Here is a 10,571-nt window from a genome sequence, read left to right as displayed (position 1 = left end):
CAACCAAACCAATCCAAACCAACCAAACCAATCCAAACCAATCCAAACCAATCCAAACCAACCAAACCAACCAAACCAATCCAAACCAACCAAACCAATCCAAACCAATCCAAACCAACCAAACCAATCCAAACCAACCAAACCAATCCAAACCAACCAAACCAATCCAAACCAATCCAAACCAATCCAAACCAATCCAAACCAATCCAAACCAATCCAAACCAACCAAACCAAACCAACCAAACCAACCAAACCAATCCAAACCAATCCAAACCAACCAAACCAATCCAAACCAATCCAAATCCAATCCAAACCAACCAAACCAATCCAAACCAATCCAAACCAATCCAAACCAACCAAACCAACCAAACCAATCCAAACCAATCCAAACCAATCCAAACCAACCAAACCAATCCAAACCAATCCAAACCAATCCAAACCAATCCAAACCAATCCAAACCAATCCAAACCAATCCAAACCAATCCAAACCAATCCAAACCAATCCAAACCAACCAAACCAATCCAACCAATCCAAATCCAATCCAAATCCAATCCAAATCCAATCCAAATCCAATCCAAATCCAATCCAAATCCAATCCAAATCCAATCCAAATCCAATCCAAATCCAACCCAAACCCCATTCTTAAACTCAGTTTTTATAAATCCCAAATGAAATCCAAATATACTAATCTCACTATCCCAAAACCAAGCTTCTTTACAAGCCCAATCTTAATCTCAATCCTAATAATAATTCAATCCAAATTCTAATTCCAATTCAAAATTCAATTCTAAATCCCATTTCTTACTCGAATCGCACTCCGAGTCACATTCCCAATATAAATCCCAAACCAAAACTGATCTCAATTTAAATTCTAATCCTACTCCTAATTTCAATCCTAATCTTAATGTCAAACCCTCTCCCAATGCCAAACCCAATCTCAATCCCAATTTCAATCTTAGTATCGTTACATAAATTGGAAACTCCATTTATTTTTATTTCTAATCCCAATCTCAATTACAAACCTAATCACCTCGTCCATTTGTAGCTTCAGATATTCGCGTATGCGGGCCTTAGCTTGAAAGTCCCTTCAAATATCTCGAACTCTACAAACAAGTTCACAATTGAGGTCAAATCAAAGCACACCTTTCTACAAATAAAGTGGTTAAGTTTAATAGAAAGCACAGAATCTTCTTGGAGACATGTACAATAAATAAAGTTAGTTTATTTAACGACCTCACAGCACATATAAAAAAGAGGGTGAAGAAATTCCATTGAACCGAGTCCAAATCATCGAAAAGCACGGAGCGGATCATGTCCGTAAAGCCTGGAAAACCCAATAAATAATGCTTTCACGTCACACTCACGTCACTAACCCCTCAGTATAGTTTCAGTAGCCGGTACCATCGAACCATTCGGTCTCGATTATCCCAATTTGCATGCGAGTCAGCGACGAAGTTGTGGCCTTGAAACTAAATCATTGCCATATGCAAGCTTTACCCCTTCTTATTTATTGCCATCTTGCAGAGTAGGGTCGTTCCCACACACCACACCCATTTACCATTTCCTCGTGGTGGATCGGGAGATCACGCACTAACCATCTCAGATAGGAGTTGCGACATCTGAGCTATAATTCGATCGAAACCGGATTGCGAAATTGTGCTAAAGGAGATGACGGTGAATGCTCATCATAATGCAAATTAAATATTGGCAATAGGATATATGAGATCCAATATTGACCATCTAGGCAGAAAAGAATGACTTGCAACTGGACGGGAATTCCAAAATCCACCAAACCAATATGTCTAATCAAGCTGCGAGTTAGAATGGATTAGGCACATAATGGACAATTATTTGAACTGTAAAGTACAAAAAACGAACTCTTTTTATGAATGAAATGTAAACAATAGGGGAAAACAGGAATAGAAGGAATAAAGGATAGATTTTTTTGGGCAAACTTAAAAAGATAGTAGGATTGAGATGAAGACCATCAATAATCAGTTAGCAAAGAAGAGATATATTGAATAGATAAATGGAAAGAGTTTGTGGTGAAATAGAAACTAACAATCAACCCCACGTTTACCGTTTCATATCGCTACCACCTGTGACATTGATAACGAACCCCCTTTAGAATTAGTTATGGTTACTGACCCAGATTATGAAACATAAATTCATGTCAACTTTATGACCCGGTGCTATAATGGTGTCGGCGAACCGTTCGAGAGCAGTTGCATCCATCGAAATGTGGTTCCGCCTCTCCTTTATGGGCAGAAATGTGGCTTCGATTGCGTTAGTTTCGGCGGAACTGGTTTAAGATAATTTATGCACACGTTTCGGAGCGATATGGCTGGCGAAATATTGACACCGTGAGTCACGTAAGTTGATCGTTGAGGGGACCCTTTTTCCAATGTAGCCGCTGGCAAAGTGTACTGGAAGGGCATGTCCGAAATATGACCTGAACCTATGTGTGACATACATAATTTGTTTGTTTTGAGCATTAGCTTACAATGGGAGTTTCCTGTTGAATGTGACGTAGGCATTGTTTGCGATGCTATTCGGTGTGAATGCCCCATGGGTGTGGAAATTTGTAACGCAATGTGTAGCTGTCGTTGAATAAATAAGTTGTAGCAAGGGTAGGTATGGGTACTTCAGATATTGCTTCATAATTAGGTGTGCGAGTAATAAACGCAGCTTCAAATGATTTGAGTTATTTCTGAGGTGATGATGTAATGAAATTCTTATAAAAAATATTCATTCGATATAGAAAAACCCAGATTAATCTACCTAGCGTTGGTGGTGCCTTTCTCGCATTTAGTTAGGACACCAACTTTAAATGGGGTTTATATGGTCCGATGTACCATTTTCTTCATAACTTTTAAACGCAATGACCGATCGTCATTAAAATCAATAGCGATCAACAAGGCTTTGTCCCCTGTCGAATAAAACTTGTTGCGAGAAAATCGGTTGAGGATTACTATACGAAAAGTTGTCTAATGTTTTTTATATAATTTATGTACACACATACACACACACATACACACATACATACACACATACATACACACGGACAGACAGACATGTGCTCAGTTTGTCGAGCTGAGTCGATTGGTATATAACACTATGGGTCTCAGAGGCTTCTATAAAAAAATCGTTTTCGGAGTGAAATGATAGCCTTTCGGTACAACTTTGTTGTACGAGAAAGGCAAAAAAAAACAAGGAGGAATGTGTGAATAGATAAAAAAAAGTATTTTAAATTTGGATATTTCCATAAACGTATAATATTTTCCTTCTTTACGAAAAATCAATCAAATTCCCAAATTGACATTAATAGATAATTATAAATTGAAGAATCTACACACTCAGTTTAGCTCGGCATATTTTGATTCTTTTGCCGAGATCCGCACAGCCGAGCGCTTGGTTTGTGACTTTCTGCTGATATCTCAGCTGAAAAATTAGTTTGTTTACTGCGGCACTCAAAGGAGCCACCGTAAACATACCTTCATTCAGCCGATATTCCAGCAAACGAACTTAAACCGAGATTTGCACAGCCGAGATCGGTGGAAAAATTTAAGTGTGTACAACGAGAAAAAAAATCCTCCAACAAAAAAAATGCAATACCGAAATATAGGGTAATGATACCAATAGTGAAGGTATTAATAAATCCCAGTCATCAACGACGGAGCGGAGAACAACGCCGGATATATGGGACGAAGTCGACGGAACGATTCGTTCGACGGAGAGTGCATACAGATTCTGGAGGAGAAGGATGCACTGCACCAAGGGACCTGACAGAACATGGAACACTAAAAGTGGAAGTGGAGAAAAAGAACCCCACATGGAAGAAGCAGAGCGCGAGGAGATGGAACAGCTGTGCCGTTCTCAAGAAACACGTAAGTTTTATCAGAAGCTCAACGCATCCCGCAAAGGACTCGTGCCACGAGCCGAGATGTTCAGGGATAAGGATGGAAGCATCTTGACGGACGAACGTGTGGTAATCGAAAGGTGGAAGCAGCAATACGAGGAACACTTAAATGGCGCTAAGAGTACAGGCATGAAAGTCAAAGCAGTGGAGGAGATGACTACGGACCGATGCCCACGTAGCGTTTTTTCAAGCTGCGTGCACGCCGCGTCCACGCAAGGTACCCAGCATCAAATGTAGTCGTGCAAACGTTTACGTGTGCATTGCTCCATTTGATGCTGGGTACCTTGCGTGAACGCGGCGTGCACGCAGCGTAAAAAACCGCTACGTGGACATCGTCTCTACGTCAGTTCAGCGGACGATGGAAATCAACCAGCCCCCAAGTTAGTTAAGAAGTTAAGGATGCCAATTGCCATCCAACAGTTAAAGACCAATAAAGCAGCTGGTAAGGATGCCCGAGCAAAGTCTGAAAACATAATGAGAGCATGTAAAAAACATATTTTGATTGTGACAACAAATTGAAATCATAATTTGTTTTCAAATATGAATCATCATGATTGATTACATATTTTGATCTCATTTTGCTGTTGAATTCTAAATTGTATGATCAGACGATCAGACATCAAACTAAGTACTTATTTTGTTATCGAAACCAATATCAAAATAAGTTTTCAATTTGCTCTCATCGATAGCAGAAATAGTTTTCGATTTGATGTCACAGTAAGATTTTTCTGCTATACATTTTGTTATTTTAACCGTTAAAACGACCAAAAAGATATCAAATTAAGTAATCATATTCGGCGATTTCTCTACATCAAAACAAGTTATCGATTTGCTCTCAAGCTTTGCTCGGGTGGTCTCTGAGCTGAGCTCATCAATATGGGCCCAAAAAAGCTGGTCTCTTGCCTGCACAAATTGATAGTCAGAATCTGGGAAACTCAACAGCTACCAGGGGAGTGGAAGGAAGGGGCCATATGATGCATCTACAAGAAAGGCGACAAGCTGGAGTGTGAGAACTTTCGAGCGATCATATAATACCGCCCACAAAGTGATATCCCAGGGAAGTTCGTGGGAAGTTGTCAATCCGCTTCGTTGACGGCCGCTTGATAACGGACCAGATATTCACTGTACGGCAAAGCCTCCAAAAGTGCCGTGAATACCAGGTCCTAATGCACCATCTGTTCAACGATTTCAATACGGCATTCGACAGTATAGACCGCTATGACCGACAGTATAGACCGCTATGGCAAATTATGGACGTGAACAGCTTTCTTGCGAAGCCTTCCAGATTGAGCAAAGCTACGGTGAATGCATCGATGACATAGTACATGCTAGAAGGCGAAACCGAACGCGACAGGGCCCGCCTGGGAAGCAGTGTTACGATAGACGGGGATACTATCGAGGTGATCGATGAAATATTCTACCTTAGATCCTTGCTAACGGCTAATAATATGGCTGACATACGAAGGCGGACCTACTACGGGCTTCAGAAGAAACTGCGGTAAAAAAAAACACCTGCACCAAATATGTCATGTACAAAACGCTGATAAGACCGGCAGTCCTCTACGAATATGAAACTTGGACAATGCTCTAGGGAGGACTTGCAAGCACTCGGAGTATTTGAGAAACGGGTGCTTAGGACCATCGATGGCGGTGTAGATGATCTTGTGTGGCGGCGAAAGATGACCCACGAGATCGCCCAACTTTACGGCGAACTCAGTATAAGTTGCAAGAATGCCGGGCAGCAATCCAACAAAGATGGTGTTCGCTTCCGACCCGACAGATACAAGAAGGCGTTAGCGTTAGTTAGACTCATATGTCAGTGGTGAGTATCCAAACCATATGGTTTTTTTTTCTTCATAAGCAATGGAGGGGGAATCTGCTCAACAGACATCCTGGGTTGTCCAGGAAGTGCGGGGTTAGGGGCCACCTCAAACAGCAAACGAGTGAGGCATGACTACATCCCCGACCCGCTAAACCGTTTCCATTGCCACCAAGCCCATCGTCCCTTCGGTACAACCAGAAAGTAATGCTTCAAAGGGGGGCCAGTGCACAACGCACCCTCGAGGTTAGCTTAGTGTCCTTGCAGCATCGAACATCGTGACTCGCTTTTTTCGAAGAACACCATGGTATCGTGCCAGTGCATTGCTGGCTTTCCAGGTGGTCTTACCACGCCCTATGTCCTCGGAAGGTGGGAAGGGTCGACTTCGCGCCTGCTTCCCTCTGCACGACTGGTATCAAGAATGATGATGCCGCGTGCACCCCAAATTGACCTTTCTGCGACAGGGTCTATTCGCCAACACAGAGGGACTACCGACGCAGTGCCTACGCCTGCCGCAGCCTTGACGAGGACCCCTTTCCGTCCTCGGGATCGGACCCACACGCCACCTTCTGTGTAGCTCCGAGACGATTTGGGCGATAGCCGATAAAACGGCGTTCCAGCCAACTTCATCTTTACACATCCTTCGAACTAGGTTGTCCGGGGTAGTGTCCAGACCACATGTGGCAAGCATGTGGTCACGCATTGCGCGAAAACGTGAGCACACGAACAACACGTGTTCCGCCGTTTCCTCTAAACCTGCGCGCACCAAACACTCGGGCGAGGCCGAGCAAGCCAGCTGCGTTACCTGCACTGTGATTTTGCAGCACGCTTAAATGCCGGGCACATCGAACCCCCCCATGGGGTGCTTGCTATTCACAGCTTTGCAATTGGGAGGGTTCGTGCAGCATTGTGCCTTATGTCCCTCCAATCCGCAGCGTCGGCAGATATTGTTTCTGTCAGGGTCTTGCCAGTCCCATTGCTTGTGCCCCGGTTCCAGGCACTTGAAGCAAAGTTCGGGTTGCTCGTATATGCCCACAGGGCATACCGACCATCCCACCTTGACGCTCCCTAACTTGACTACCTTGGAGGCGTCCGCTGCAGATAGCCGAACCAATGCTACCTGCGTCCCTGCCGGACCTATCCGTAGCCGTACGCCTGCGGTGGGCGTCTCCACTTCACACTGTCGCCGCAGTGCCGTGACGAGCTCTTCGACTTCGGTGATCTCGTCCAGGTCTTTAACCCTTAGATTCACCTCCGTCGTGAGTGCACCCACCTTGACCGTCTCGCCTAGGACTTCCTCCGCCAACTTCTTGTAGGCGGCGCCCTTCAGCCCCGCTTCAGCTCGAGGATCATCTCGCCCATCCGGGTACGTCTTATTCGACGTACGTCGGCGCCGAGTTCACCGAGCTTGACGTCACTCCTCATCGCCTTCAAGACGTCCGAGTACTTGGCCTCGTCCGCCGTGATGACTAGGGCATCACCCCTGGAGCGCCTACCCTAGACTTCTTGCTACCCTCATTCGCCTGGGCCTTCGTTTCGGCCCTTGACGTCTTCGGTTTTTTCTTGTTCTTGACCAGGGTCCAGGAGGCGTCATCCCCCTCTATTTCCCTGGTCTGGGGCGGCTGAGAGCTCTCAGCCTGCCGTAACCCCATATCACCGTCTTTCCTGGGTGGACGGACCTTTCCAGGTCCTTCCTCCCCCGGTTTGGAGGTACCTGGCCGGGGTTCAGCATCCCAGCCCCACTACGGGGTAGTAACCCTCCGCGTTTTGGAGCGGCCCCCAGGGAGCTCATCCCCTGGAGACTGTCTCCCCCGTTTTTGTGTCTGCTCCGTTGGAGCAGTCACCCTCGACGTGCCCGCGAATACTTGAGCCTCAGTCTGGGTAGACTTTGGCACCACCGTCTTCGCTGGCACGCCCTCGGTCGATTCGACCTTGCCCGAGTCCGCGAATCCTTGGACCTCAGTCTGGGTAGACCTCGACTCCACGGATTTCACGGGTTTACACTTGGCCGTCCCGACCGCCCTCTCCAGCTTGGCGTCCAGCATCGACTTTCGAAGTTTCTGCAAGCTCCTCTTGAGGTCCTTACTGATATTATGCTTCGATGACGCAAAGTCGATGATGGCGTCCAGCTGTTCCGTCGCCACATCAAAGGCCGAAAGCCCATCGCGTTTGCGGTTCATCGCCTCCACAAGCCATGGGCCGTCAATAACCTCTACCGGCGTTTTTTTAGCCGAGATGAAGGTTAAGTGACCCACGCTGGCGCTGCGCACTGAGCTGCCGACTATTGCCTCTGGCCTCCTAGGCGGAGACCTGAACAACCCACCTCTTGCTAAGGGGTTGTCGCCTACACTACTAGCACTAATTGAAGAATTGACTTGGTTTTCCATTTTGGTCCCACGAGTTGCTCGGGAAAAGAGGTCCACCACGCTAGAGCCCAGCATGACGCGGTAAGGGACAATTACTGTGGAGGGTGCCCAGGTACCCGGATCGCTTGACGCCTTGGGATTAGGGGTTAGGGACGATGGTCCCTTTGGTCGTACCCCATCACTCTAGCTGATGTCAGAAGGACAACAGTGCCCAGGCTGCACTACCAGCTAAGTACAAAACCCTTAGCTGGCGGTCGATTGTCATCGGAAGACACGTGGAAGCGTGAGATTGGAACTTGTGAGGACCAGAGCTGTGTAGGTCGCTCCTTCCCGGATGTCAACTCACCATTTCGCAGCCCGAGAGGGTAGTAAGTGTGAATAAGCGAGAGTGAGTGAGTAAGTGAGAACGAGTGAGAGAAAGTGAATAAGTGGGTTAGTAAAGGAGTGATTGAGTGAGTGAGAGAAAAGAGTGAATGAGATTGAGCGAGTGAGTGAAAATGAGTGTGTGTGTGAGATTGAGTGAGTGAATGAGAGTGAATAAATGAGAGTGAGTGAGGGAGAGTTAGTGAGTGAGTACGTGAGAGTGAGTGAGTGAGATTGATAGAGTGAGAATGAGTTAGAAAGAATAAGTACTCACTATTTCTCAATTCTCGTTCAAACTTCTCAATTTTCACTGCTCACTTTTCACTTACCACTTCAATTCTTACTACTCATTTCTCACTTCACTCTTCTTACTTCTCATTCTAAATTCCCACTGCTCACTTCTCACTATTTATTTCTACACTTCTCACAAGTTATTTCTCACTTCTCATAACTCACTTCACACTTTTTGCTTCTCATTTTTCACCTCTCGCGTATTATTCTCACTACACTAACTACTCATTTCTCACATCTCACTATTCAAAACTCACACTTCTAATTTTACACTTCTTATACTTACTGCTCACATCTCACTACTCATTACTCACTGCTCACTCCTCATTTTTCGTTTCTCGCTCCGTATTATTCAGTTTTCTCTTCACACTTCTCACTTTTCACTACCCACTTCACTAGGTTCTTTCCATAATAAATTTCCAGAGATTACGCATTTCCCGTGCGGAATGAATTCAAACCAGGATGGAATTCTATCCGCATTCCGCATTTCTGAAGAAATTCTTTCCGAATCATGAAACTCTGTCCGAATTCCGGAAGGAATTCTGCCCGAATTCCGGAAGAAATTTCGTCCGCATTCCGGAAGGAATTCTTTCCGCATTCCGGAAGGAATTCTTTCCGAATTCCGGAAGGAATTCTTTCCGAATTCCGGAAGGAATTCTTTCCGAATTCCGGAAGAAATTCTTTCCGAAATCCGGAAGGAATTCTTTCCGAATTCTGGAAGGAATTCTTTCCGAATTCCGGAAGGAATTCTTTCCGAATTCCGGAAAGAATTCCGTCCGAATTCCGGAAGGAATTCCGTCTGAATTCCGAAAGAATTTTTTTTCCAAAGTCCAGAAGAAATTCTTTCTGAATTCCGGAAGGAAATCTTTCCGAATTCCGGTTGCAATTCTGTTCAAATTCCGGATGGAATTCTGTCCGAATTACGGAAGAAATTCTGTCTGAATTTTGAAAGAAATTCTGTCCGAATTCCGGAAGGAATTATGTCCGAATTTCTGAAGGAATTCTTTCCGAATTCCGGAAGGAATTCTTTCCGAATTCCGGAAGGAATTCTTTCCGAATTCCGGAAGGAATTCCGTCCGAATTCCGGAAGGAATTCCGTCCGAATTCCGGAAGGAATTCCGTCTGAATTCCGAAAGAATTTTTTTTCCAAAGTCCAGAAGAAATTCTTTCTGAATTCCGGAAGGAAATCTTTCCGAATTCCGGAAGGAATTCGGTCCGAATTCCGGTTGCAATTCTGTTCAAATTCCGGATGGAATTCTGTCCGAATTCCGGAAGGAATTATGTCCGAATTTCTGAAGGAATTCTTTCCGAATTCCGGAAGGAATTCTTTCCGAATTCCGGAAGGAATTCTTTCCGAATTCCGGAAGGAATTCTTTCCGAATTCCGGAAGGAATTCTTTCCGAATTCCGGAAGGAATTCTTTTCGAATTCCGGAAGGAATTCTTTTCGAATTCCGGAAGGAATTCTTTCCGAATTCCGGAAGGAATTCTTTCCGAATTTCGGAAGGAATTCTGTCCGAATTCCGGAAGGAATTCTGTCCGAATTCCGGAAGGAATTCTGTCCGAATTCCGGAAGGAATTCTGTCCGAATTCCGGAAGGAATTCTGTCCGAATTCCGGAAGGAATTCTGTCCGAATTCCGGAAGGAATTCTGTCCGAATTCCGGAAAGAATTCTTTTCGTATTCCGGAAGGAATTCTTCTCGAATTCCGGAAGGAATTCTTTCCGAATTCCGGAAGGAATTCCGTCTGAATTCCGGAAGGAAATATTTCCGAATTCCGGAGGGAATTCTGTCCGAATTCCGGTTGCAATTCT

Source organism: Armigeres subalbatus, chromosome 2, assembly GCF_024139115.2.
Source record: "Armigeres subalbatus isolate Guangzhou_Male chromosome 2, GZ_Asu_2, whole genome shotgun sequence".
NCBI classification, from domain to species: Eukaryota; Metazoa; Arthropoda; class Insecta; order Diptera; family Culicidae; genus Armigeres; species Armigeres subalbatus.
Note: the sequence above shows the minus strand (reverse complement) of the source record.